We start from the raw sequence: 13,508 nt of genomic DNA on the forward strand, positions 1-13,508 counted from the left end.
TGGGAACAAATGAGTCATAGTGGGCAGAATAAGCAAGGAGGTGGGTAGAGCCAAACTCGAGCTTGCAAGATCCTATTGGCGCGTTCTAGCATGAATTTGCATATTTCCGTTAGGGAACGCCTACTCTGTGAAGTGTGCGTGTGCAATAACTCAATATTATGAAACTTTGGAAAAGGGTAAAGTCTACAAAACTTTGTCTACTCTGTTCATAAAATATTCTAGTTTTGGGAACAGAAAACTGTATTGAGATCAAATGTTTCATTGTGTTTCAGAGGAACAGGAAGAGAGTGTTCCTGGGTGCATTCCGATTGGGTTGGATAACAGGAGAAGAGGTGACACTGATTGCTGATAGGATAATCACCTGTCATGTGACCTGACCTCCCACCTCCACATTGGTGGGATATGAAGTAATGATTTGCTATGTCACAGTAGGTTTAGATTAAGCTTCTGTTTCTTAATGTGTTACGTCATGCTTGAGAAACTGTAGGAAAGGGAGAGAGGCTACATCGCAGAGTATCAATGAGGCCTGATTGAGACATCCACGGGGGTTATGAGATTAAACTCTTGCTCAATGATATAAGTACTAAATCCTCAATTCAGCTAAAAACATTGACATCCACAGAAGATCAGACATGAAAATAGGAAGAAAATGTATAGTAAGTGGAGCCTGAGTAAAAATGAACTTCCAGAATACGAGTGTGTATCAAATCACACGTGCCGAATACAACAGTGAAACCTTAACCAACAACGCAGTTTTAAGAAAAATAAGAGCTAAGGATAATATTTACTAAATAAACTAAAGTAAAAAATAAAAGAGCAACAATAAAATAACAATAATGAGGCTATATACAGGGGGTACCGGTACCGAGTCAATGTGCAGGGGTACAGGTTAGTCGAGGTAATTGAGGTAATATGTACATGTACAGTAGGTAGGGGTAAAGTGACTATGCATAGACAGACAGTGTGACTCAACGTGTAGACAGACAGTGTGACTCAGATCATGATTACAGGGTCTGTAGTAGAGTTGAATAATAGGGTGTACCTATATATCCCAGCACTTTTACCCAATAGGAAGGCTCTATTATTCAACTCAACTCTACTACTACAGACTGTAACCCTGGAAGGTGCGTCAAGCAGATGAAAATACTCCATCTAAAATAGATGATGAAAAACAAAACAGAGGCCCGAAAGTCACAAGAGAGATATGTCATGCCTAGGAACTAGCCCCATTTGTATTTATTTGTATTTGTATTTATTATGGATCCCCATATGGATCTTCCTGGGGTCCAGCAAAATTAAGGCAGTTCATAGAATTTTAAAAACATTACAATACATTCACAGATTTCACAACACACGGTGTGCCCTCAGGCCCCTACTCCACCACTACCACATATCTACAGTACAATATCCATGTGTACGTGTGTGCGTATTTTATCATATGTGTGTATGCATATGTCTATGCCTATGTTTGTGTTGCTTCACAGTCCCTGCTCTTCTGTAAGTTGTATTTCTATCTGTTTTTTAAATCTAATTTTACTGCGAGCATCAGTTACTTGATGTGGAACAGAGTTCCATGTAGTACTGTGCGCCTCCCACGGTCTGTTCTGGACTTGGGGATTGTGAAGAGACCTCTTGTGGCATGTCTTGTGGGGTATGCATGGGTGTCCGAGCTGTGCGCCAGTAGTTCAAACAGACAGCTCGGTGCATTCAACATGTCAATACCTCTCATAAATACAAGTAGTGATGAAGTCAATCTCTCCTCCACTTTGAGCCAGGAGAGCTTGACATGCATATTATTAATATTAGCTCTCTGTGTACATCCAAGGGCCAGCCGAGCTGCCCTGTTCTGAGCCAATTGCAATTTTCCTAAGTCCCTGTTTGTGGCTTTACTCAAAGCCAGTGGCATGTCATTAGTAAAGATTGAAAAAAGTAAGGGGCCTAGACAGCTGCCCTGGGGAATTCCTGATTCTACCTGGATTATGTTGGAGAGGCTTCCATTAAAGAACACCCTCTGTTTTCTATTAGACAGGTAACTATGTATCCACAATATAGCAGGGGGTCTAAAGCCATAACACACAAGTTTAACCAGCAGCAGACTATGATCGATAATGTTAAAAGCCGCACTGAAGTCTAACAAAGCAGCCCCTTTCAATCTTTTTATCATTAATTTCTCTCAGCCAATCATCAGTCATTTATGTAAGTGCTGTGCTTGGTGAATGTCCTTCCCTATAAGCATGTTGAAAGTTTGTTGTCAATTTGTTTACTGTAAAATAGCATTGAATCTGGTAAAATACTATATTTTCCAAACATTTATTAAGGGTTGGTAACAGGCTGATTGGTCAGTTATTTGAGCTAAGAAAGGGAGTTTTACTACTCTTAAGTAGAGGAATGATTTTTGCTTCGCTCCAAGTCCGGGGGCACACACTTTCTAGTAGGCTTAAATTGAAAATATGGCAAATAGGAGTGGCAATATCGTCTGCTATTATTCTCAGTAATTTTTCATTCAAGTGGCTTGTCATTCAAGTGGCTTGTCATTGTTGATAGACAACAAAAAAAAAATATATAATTTGTTCAGATATACTTGGATGTGCAGTGTCAGCATTTGTTGCTGGCATGTCATGCCTAAGTTTGCTAATCTTGCCAATGAAAAAATAATTGAAGTAGTTGGCAATATCAGTTGGTTTTGATTCAATGAATGATGGAGCTGAGTTTGCCTTTTTCCAAAGCTTTTTACTATCATTCTCTATGTCATTTATCTATGTTTCATATTGTAGTTTCTTCTTCTTTTTATTTAGTTTTGTCACATAAGTTCTCAATTTGCAATACTTTGCCAATCAGTTGTGCAGCCAGAATTATTTGCCATTCCTTTTGCTCATCCCTCTCAACCATACCATTTTTCAATTCCTCATCAATCCACAGGGATTTAACTGTTTTTACAGTCATTTTCTTAATGGGTGCATGCTTATTAGTAACTGGAATAAGCAATTTCAAGTGCAGTATCTGTTTTTTCCTCATTACACACCATGGACCAAGAAATATTATTTATATCTACAACATAGGTGTCACAGTTGACTTGGACTGGTGTAGAGGCGGAATCAGATGCAGGAGACAGGTGCTGGAGGTGAGTGTCTTTTAATAAATTGACACACACAAAAAGCCGCGAGGCACAGGGCGCTACATACAGTCTGCCTGGGAAAAACATATTCCCATAAACACTAAAAAAATATATTCACACGGCACAAAAGCAAGGGGCGCAGCCCGGTAAATCTTCTGACGAAAACTGTCAGTAAAAATTTATAAATCACGGCCCACCGTCCTGAGTGGACAATAAACAATCCCGCACAAACCCCAACTGAAAACACACACTAAATAAGGCCCCACTAATGACAGACACAAAACAGGTGCGGAACAGACAGACAAAACCAAAAGACACAGACACAACGATCGGTGGCAGCTAATAGGCCTGCGACGACGACCGCCGAGCGCCGCCCGACCGAGGAGGGGCGCCACTTTCGTTGGATCCTGTGACAGTACCCCTCCCCTGACGCGCGCCGACGCCGGCCTCGGGGACGGCCCGGAGGGCAAGGCGCCGGCCGATCTGGTCGGCGACGGTGGAAATACAGCAGCATAGGGGGGTCCAGAACGTCCGCCGCCGGAACCCAGCACCTCTCCTACGGGCCGTACCCCTCCCAGTCCACGAGGTACTGCAGGCCCCCTACCCGACGTCGGGAGTCCAGGATGGCTCGGACTGTGTACGCCGGGACCCCCCCGATGTCCAGGGGGGGCGGGGGGACCTCCAGCACCTCATTGTCCTGCAGCGGACCAGCTACCACCGGCCTGAGGAGAGACACATGAAACGAGGGTTTAATGCGGTAATACAAAGGGAGTTGTAACCTGTAACACACCTCGTTTATCCTCCTCAGGACTTTGAACGGCCCCACAAACCGCGGACCCAGCTTCCGGCAGGGCAGGCGGAGAGGCAGGTTCCGGGTCGAGAGCCAGACTCTATCCCCCGGGTTAAACACGGGGGCGTCACTGCGGTGGCGGTCAGCGCTCTCCTTGTGACGCTCGCTAGCCCTCCTTAAGCATTCCTGAACCGCGTTCCAGGTCTCCTTAGAGCGCATGACCCATGCCTCCACCACAGGAGCCTCTGTCTGGCTCTGTTGCCATGGCACCAGGACCGGCTGATACCCCAGCACCACCTGGAAGGGTGACAGGTTAGTGGAGGAGTGGCGCTGAGAGTTCTGGGCCATCTCGGCCCATAGCACGAACTGCGCCCACTCCCCTGGCCGGTCCCGGCAATACGACCGCAGGAACCTGCCCACATCCTGGTTAATGCGCTCTACCTGCCCATTAGTCTCGGGGTGGAACCCCGAGGTCAGGCTGACCGAGACCCCAGCCTCTCCATAAACGATTTCAACACCCTGGACGTAAACTGGGGACCCCGATCAGATACGATGTCCTCGGGCACCCCATAGTGCCGGAAGACGTGGGTGAACAGGGCCTCCGCGATCTGCAGGGCCGTAGGAAGACCAGGCAAAGGGAGCAGACGGCAGGACTTAGAGAACCTGTCCACAACGACCAGGATCGCCGTGTTCCCCTGAGACGGCGGGAGATCCGTAAGGAAATCCACCAAGAGGTGAGTCCAGGGCCGTTGTGGAACGGGGAGGGGCTGTAATTTCCCTCGAGGTAGGTGCCTAGGAGCCTTACACTGAGCGCACACCGAACAGGAAGAGACATAACGCCGAACATCCTCAGCCAAGGTGGGCCACCAGTACCTTCCCTTCAGGCCCCGCACTGTCCGTTCCACCCCAGGATGACCCGAGGAGGGTAGAGTATGGGACCATCGGATCAGGCGATCGCGAACACCAAGCGGAACGTATTTCAGACCCACGGGACACTGCGGTGGAGTGGGTTCTGACCGACCCGCCCGCTCGATGTCCGCATCCACCTCCCATACCACCGGTGCCACCAGACAGGAGGCGGGAAGTATGGGAGTAGGATCGATGGTCCGCTCCTCGGTGTCGTAGATACGCGACAGTGCGTCAGCCTTCCGGTTCTGGGAACCTGGAATGTACGAGAGGGTAAAGTTAAACATCGTAAAAAACATGGCCCACCTTGCCTGACGGGGATTAAGTCTCCTCGCTGCCCGAATATACTCCAGGTTACGGTGGTCGGTCCAGATGAGAAAAGGGTGACGTGCCCCCTCAAGCCAATGTCTCCACACTGTCAAAGCCCTGACCACGGCTAACAGCTCCCGGTCCCGCACATCATAGTTGCGCTCCGCCGGGCTCAGCTTCTTAGAAAAGAACGCACATGGGCGGAGCTTCGGAGGAACGCCCGAGCGCTGCGATAGCACAGCTCCTACCCCAGCCTCGGACGCGTCCACCCCCACTATGAATGGCAAAGAGGGGTCCGGATGCGCCAGGACAGGTGCATTGGTAAACAGAACCTTCAGACGATGGAAGGCTCTGTCCGCCTCTGCTGACCATCGTAGCCGCACTGGCCCCCCCTTCATCAGTGAGGTAATGGGAGCTGCCACCTGGCCAAAACCCCGGATAAACCTCTGATAATAATTAGCGAACCCCAAGAACCGCTGCACCTCCTTCACAGTGGCTGGGGTTGGCCAATTACGCACAGCCGTCACGCGGTCACACTCCACCTCCACCCCCGAGGTGGAAATGCAATATCCTAGAAATGAGACGGCTCGTTTGAAGAACTCACATTTCTCAGCCTTGACGTATAGGTTATGCTCCAGCAGCCGCCCAAGCACTTTACGCACCAGGGACACATGCTCGGCGCGTGTGGCGGAGCAGATCAGGATGTCATCGATGTACACCACCACACCCTGCCCGAGCATGTCCCTAAGGACCTCGTCCACAAAGGATTGGAAGACAGCGGGAGCGTTCTTTAACCCATACGGCATGACGAGGTACTCATAATGGCCCGATGTGGTACTAAATGCGGTTTTCCACTCGTCTCCATCTCGGATACGCAGCAGATTATACGCACTCCTGAGATCCAATTTCGTGAAGAAGCGCGCCCCGTGAAATGACTCCACTGCCGTAGCAATGAGAGGTAGTGGGTAACTGAAACCCACTGTGATAGCATTTAGACCTCTATAGTCAATGCACGGGCGCAGACCTCCCTCCTTCTTCTTCACAAAAAAGAAGCTCGAGGAGACGGGGGACTTAGAGGGCCGAATGTATCCCTGTCTCAAGGACTCAGTGACGTATGTATCCATAGCCACTGTCTCCTCCTGAGACAGAGGATACACGTGACTCCTAGGAAGAACCGCGTCGGCCTGGAGGTTTATCGCACAATCCCCTCGTCGATGGGGGTGTAATAGAGTCGCCTTCGTCTTACTGAAAGCAATAGCCAAATCGGCATACTCTGAGGGAATGTGCACGGTGGAGACTTGGTCTGGACTCTCCACCGTAGTCGCACCAATGGAAACTCCTATGCACCTACCTGAGCACTCCCTCGACCCCCCCGTCAGAGCCCTCTGCCCCCACGAAATCTGGGGGTTGTGTGTGGCTAGCCAGGGGATTCCCAGTACCACCGGAAACGCTGGGGAGTCAATGAGGAACAGGCTGATACGCTCCTCATGACCCCCCCACGTCTGCATCAGCAGTGGCACGGTGACCTTCCCTACTTGGCCTGACCCTAGTGGTCGACTATCTAGGGCGTGCACGGGGAAGGGGTGGTCCAGCTGAACCAGGGGAATCCCTAACCTCTTAGCTAACCCACGGTCCATAAAACTCCCAGCTGCACCTGAATCGACTAGCGCCTTATACTGGAAGTGAGGGGAAAAATTAGGAAAACAAACGGAGGTGTACAAGTGGTCGACAGGGGCTCTGGGTGTGGCTGGTGCGGACTCACCTGGGGGGTCGAAGTAGTGCTCTGCCTGCCCTCCGAACTCCCGGAGGGACCTCTCCAGCCCCGGTCCACAGTGTGTCCTCTGCGCCCACATCGGGTGCAGGAGAGACCCCCCCCTCCGGTCCTCCTCGATGCAGCCCCCCCTATCTCCATGGGCTATGGAGCGGGAGGACTGGGAGGCGGAACGAACAGGCCCCGACTGGAACGTCCCTGGGCAGCCAGCAGGTTGTCCAATCTAATGGACAAATCCACCAGTTGGTCCAGAGTGGAGGTGTTGTCCCTACAAGCCAGCTCCCGGCGGACGTCCTCGCGAAGGCTGAACCTATAATGGTCTATCAGGGCCCGCTCGTTCCAGCGGCGAGCGGCCCGCCCGATCCAGCGGCGAGAGTCCGGAATTCCAATGCGAAATCCTGAGCGCTCCTCGTCTCCTGTCTCAAATGGAATAGTCGCTCACCCGCCACCCTGCCCTCCGGGGGGATGATCGAAAACCGGGTGAACCGGGTGAACTCAGGGTAGTCACCCCGGGCCGAGTCTGGACCATCCCAGACCGCATTGGCCCATTCCAGAGCTCGACCCGTGAGACACGAGACGAGGACGCTCACCCTCTCTTCGTCGGATGGAGGGGGGCGGACGGTCGCCAGGTACAGTTCTAGTTGGAGGAGGAACCCCTTGCACCCAGCGGCCGTCCCATCGAACTCCCTGGGCGGTGAAATCCGGATCCCGCCGGCACCCGCTTCAGTGGGTGTGGGTAGGGGCGCAGGGTGAGGGACCGGAGCTGGTCTGGCTGGGGAGGCACCTCTCTCCCAGCTCTCCAACCGGGCCAACACCTGATCCATGGCCGAGCCTAGGCGGTGGAGGAGGCCGGCATGTTGGGAGACCTGCTCGGCCATGGATGGCGCTTCTGCTCCTGCTGACTCCATAGATGAGTGTGCGGGATTCTGTCACAGTTGACTTGGACTGGTGTAGAGGCGGAATCAGATGCAGGAGACAGGTGCTGAAGGTGAGTGTCTTTTAATAAATTGACACACACAAAAAGCGGCGAGGCACAGGGCGCTACATACAGTCTGCCTGGGAAAAACACATTCCCATAAACACTAAAAATATATATTCACACTGCACAAAAGCAAGGGGCGCAGCCCGGTAAATCTTCTGACGAAAACTGTCAGTAAAAATGTATAAATCACGGCCCACCGTCCTGAGTGGACAATAAACAATCCCGCACAAACCCCAACTGAAAACACACACTAATTAAGGCCCCACTAATGACAGACACAAAACAGGTGCGGAACAGACAGACAAAACCAAAAGACACAGACACAACGATCAGTGGCAGCTAATAGGCCTGCGACGACGACCGCCGAGCGCCGCCCGACCGAGGAGGGGCGCCACTTTCGTTGGATCCTGTGACAATAGGAATCATTACAAAACGTATTGTATGACCTCTTATACGGTATATTAGGCCCAGCCATTGGAACATTGGTTTTCCTTGATATGGCTACTAGATTGTAATCAGTACATCTGAAGGATCTGGATACTGCTTTCAAGGAAATTTCTGCAGCATTAGTAAAGATGTGATCAATACATGTTGATGATTTCATTCCTGTACTGTTTGTAACTATCCTGGTAGGTTGACTGATAACCTGAACCAGGTTGCAGGGACTGGTTACAGTTTTTTCTTAAGTGGGGAGCTTGACGAAAGCCAGTCAATATTTAAATCACCCAGAAAAGATACCTTTCTGTTGATATCACATACCTTACATACAGTTACCATTGTGACTGAGAGGCAAAGAATGAATAAATGTGTGGTGTTCAAAAGAGATCTTGCAAAAGTGAGATGAGAGTACTGTACTGTACAATATGGCACAGGCAGATAAATGACAGTTTTCCTTTCTCATGTATGGACTGTGTGTCCACGTAGCAGTGGCAGCAGTCCACTGCACATACAGTACCAGTCAAAAGTTTGGACACACCTACTCATTCAAGGGTTTTTCTTTACTTTTACTATTTTCTATATTGTAGAATAATTGTGAAGTCATCAAAACTATGAAATAACACATATGGAATCATATACTGTAGTAACCAAAAAAAGTGTTAAACAAATCTAAATCTTTTTTATATTTGATATTCTCAAAGTAGCCAACCTTTGCCTTGATGACAGCTTTGCACACTCTTGGCATTCTCTCAACCAGCTTCATGAGTTAGTCACCTGGAATGCATTTCAATTAACAGGTGGGCCTTGTTAAAAGTTAATTTGTGGAATTTCTTTCCTTCTTAATGCGTTGGAGCCAATCAGTTGTGTTGTGACAAGGAAGGGGTGGTATACAGAAGATTGCCCTATTTGGTAACAAGCCAAGTCCATATTATTGCAAGAACAGCGCAAATAAGCAAAGAGAAACAATAGTCCATCATTACTTTAGGACATGAAGGTCAGCCAATAAGGAACATTTACAGAACATTGAAAGTTTCTTCAAGTGCAGTTGCAAAAACCATCAAGCACTATGATGAAACTGGCTCTCATGAGGACCGCCACAGGAAAGAAAGACCCAAAGTTACCTCTGCTGCAGAGGATAAGATCATTAGAGTTACCAGCCTCAGAAATAGTCAATTAACTGCACCTCAGATTGCACCTTGCAGAGTTCAAGTAACAGACACATCTCAACATCAACTGTTCAGAGGAGACTGCGTTCATGGTCAATTTGCTGCAAATAAACTACTACTAAAGGACACCAATAAGAAGAAGAGACTTGCTTGGGCCAAGAAACACAAGCAATGGACATTAGACTGGTGGAAATCTGTCCTTTGGTCTGATGAGTCCAAATTTGCGATTTTTGTCTCAAACCGCTGTGTCTTTGTGAGACGCAGAGTAGGTGAATGGATTAATTCTGCATGTGAGGTTCTCACCGTGAAGCATGGAGGAGGAGGTGTGATGGTATTGGAATTTAAATGTACTTTCTGAATGGAATTGACCCCAACACCACAGCACCCCCCCCCCCCCAGACCAATGTCACTGTCATAATCTACCACCAGGTGGCACTCTTGCAAAAAACAAAACAAACAAAAAATGTGCGTTGTAGTTTCGCCTTCTTTATCACAGATATGTCCTCTAAGTCCATGAATTTAGACAAGTTATTGCAAGGGTATATTTTGTGCAAGATTTTAAACTGAAATGACTTTACTTTATTTGATATACAAAATTTGTGAGGGAGCAACCAAGCTTTCTTCCATTCAATTTCAGTAATATATGCATTCCAGAAGAATTTCCCTCTAGGAGAGATCTTGTTCTTGGAGTTAAAAAGATATCTTAAGGGGCCTCCCGAGTGGCGCAGGGGTCAGCATAATAAAAGAATACAATAATCACTTCATTTTACTTTATTTGATATACAAAATTTGTGAGGGAGCAGTTCTTGAGGGAGCAGTTCTTGAAATGTTCCTTATTGGCTGACCTTCATGTCCTAAAGTAATAATGGACTATTGTTTCTCTTTGCTTATTTGCGCTGTTCTTGCCATAATATGGACTTGGCTTGTTACCAAATAGGGCTATCTTCTGTATAGCACCCCTCCACTCACTTTTTTCCAGAATAGATTTACTGTCCTTCCCCCTTCTTATTTGTGAACAAACTGGGGGAAAAAAGTGTGTGGAAGGGACAGTATAGACAAGAAAATGTCTCATTATTCCATTATCAGGTATCCTCATCTCTCCATTGCAGCAGTGGCCTGGCTAACGGAGACCTGCTTATTGGTTCTTTGAGTTCCCACAACTCTATTATTGACCCCTGGAGATGATGATGAATGCATTCCTCTCCAAACCTCCAATGCCTCGGCCTCCTGCAATCCACTCAAACATTTATTTGCCTTTTGTGGCCCCCTCAACATATTTATAGACTTGAATATTTGTTTTGTGGCGCCAGATGTTTCTTTTCTTTTTTAATCTCCATTTATTGAACATTTTTGTTTGAGACATTTGACATCCAGATACCTGACTGTACTTACTCAAACAGGGGTAGAGTAGAGGGCCAGGGGACAGGACCGTTTTAAATCTGTTTTAAATCTCTCCCCTACTGAATGACAAAAAAAACACTAAGTAACATTTTAGCGGACACTCTTATCCAGAGCAATTAGGATTAAGTGTCTTGTTCAAGGACACATCGACAAATGTTTTACCTAGTCAGGTCAGAGATTTAAACCAGCAACCTTTCAGTTACTTGCCTAACACACTTAACCACTAAACTACCAGATGTGTTGTTAACTTTAGAAGTGACACAATTAACTCTCTGGCCATGGAAGCACAGATTACAGTATATCAGATGCAGGATGGAATTGAGTGAGAAATAAATCTTCATCAATCCAGGTCTGACGTGTGTCTGTGCGTGCGTACATACAGAGTTACACTGATATTCAAGCAGCTATTATCCTGCCAAGTCAAGGGAAGCAGAAGCTATACCTTGCATGTACAGTAGGTTACAATCTGCACAAAATGAAAACATATGGGGACTTGGACGCAACACAAATAGAGAAAAAACGTTAATGAGATTTTGAGCAGGCATTAAATCTAACAGCACACTGAACTTTTACGATGACCTGAGTGGGGTGGACACATAATGACCTTAAATTACTTTACAACCTGGGTCACTTATGCGGCTCAGCTTGTGTTACATTTATGAGACTAATGGGGAGCAATATTTAATGACATTGTGACATTAATGTAAAAAAGGTTGGCTGGTATGCCCTCACCTGTCTGAGTGGTCGGCTGTGAATGCCCTCACCTGTCTGAGCGGTCGGCTGTGAATGCCCTCACTTGTCTGAGCGGTCGGCTGTGAATGCCCTCACCTGTCTGAGTGGTCGGCTGTGAATGCCCTCACCCGTCTGAGCGGTCGGCTGTGAATGCCCTCACCTGTCTGAGCGGTCGGCTGTGAATGCCCTCACCCGTCTGAGCGGTCGGCTGTGAATGCCCTCACCCGCTAGTAACTTATACTGATTCAGTAAGATCAATTCAGTGTTTTCCTGTCAGAACTTAATGTTGAGGTCCATTACTAGACAATTGTCTGTCACCACTATACACGCGGACACAGCTGCTTCTATTAGAAAGTGATTTTTGTGTGATACATAGGAATGGACTTATTCCTAGTAAACGCACAATCTTCCTAGTAAACACAATGACAACTTGATCGGCAGCTGAATTTGCGTCTTCATCTGCCGACTACGATAGCCAGTCTCTGACCTGGAGTAGTAGGGGTCTAAATGTGCATTCGGACACTCGGATTGATGGAAACCAGGAGGATGTGATAGACAGTTGAGAAGAGGTAAAATCTTTTGTTTATTTTAATGTAAAAATGTTGAAGTGATTATTGTATTATTTTATTATGCTGACCGCTGCGCCACTCGGGAGGCCCCTTAAGATAACTTTTTAACTCCAAGAACAATATCTCTCCTAGAGGGAAATTCTTCTGGAATGCATATATTACTGAAATTGAATGGAAGAAAGCTTGGTTGCTCCCTCACAAATTTTGTATATCAAATAAAGTAAAATAAATTCAGTTTAAAATCTTGCATAAAATATACCCTTGCAATAAATTCATGGACTTAGAGGACATATCTGTGATAAAGAAGGCCAAACTATAATGCACATTTTTTAGGAGTTATTTTGGAGCAAGTTAAGTATTTACATGTTTTATTTCATAAATATGACCCATGTACTTTCAATTAAATATGTAATATGTTATTATTCAAATGAAAACAAAACTGCTGAATTTGTCTTTCATTTCTTAATTCTCTCTGGTAAATGTATATACACAAAAACAAATATTTGAAATCTGTCCCCAAATGCAATATATTTTTACTTGAAATCCAATATTTTATAAAATCTCTGGCACTAGTTAACAACAAAAAACACCGTATTCTTATAACCCTATCATAGGTTTGTACAATTGTAACCCCTGACCTTATTTTATTTATTGTATTTTAGGTACTTTTGAAACTCAATTCACGTGTATTGATTTTTTTATTTTTTTATTTAAATGTTATTTTATGTTTCTTCAGAGAAAATATACATGTAGTGATGTCCTATGTTTTTTTTTGTTATTGTATTGTAATGTGAAATGTAATAATAAAAAAGAAAAAAAGAACGGAACTGTGGGGAAAGTCACGTGCACAGGCATGGCCTTTTTTACAATGAGACTAACCGGGGAGGGTAAGGATGGTATGGATGATTATTCTACCGACCATTACGACCATAGGGAAAGACAAAGAAAATACCAGAAAACACCAGCAGTTAATCCAAAGCAAAATGTATTTCTTCACTATTGTCTGAATACTTTTGATTAACCTCTTTCAAAAGGTGGATTGCTCTTTGATCCGTGAGATATTTTGTGCCTTGTTTATTTATATAAGTTATTTGGGTAAATGTACCTCAGAATTAAAGCCTATGGTCAAAAGGCTATGTTTTGCATGATCAGCTGTTTAATAACAGCACAGCTTCAGTCAATAGTACTAGCGAACATAGCAGCCAGATACCCAAACAAGTTGAAGTTAAACAGAGCAAACATGCCCTCTACTGACCATTCCTGGGACTGGTTAAGTGAGGTAAATTACTGTATTAAAACTATAGGCAAAACTCGGAACTATAGAGTGAT

The sequence above is a fragment of the Salmo trutta genome, chromosome 4 (assembly GCF_901001165.1).
Source record: "Salmo trutta chromosome 4, fSalTru1.1, whole genome shotgun sequence".
Taxonomy (NCBI): Eukaryota; Metazoa; Chordata; class Actinopteri; order Salmoniformes; family Salmonidae; genus Salmo; species Salmo trutta.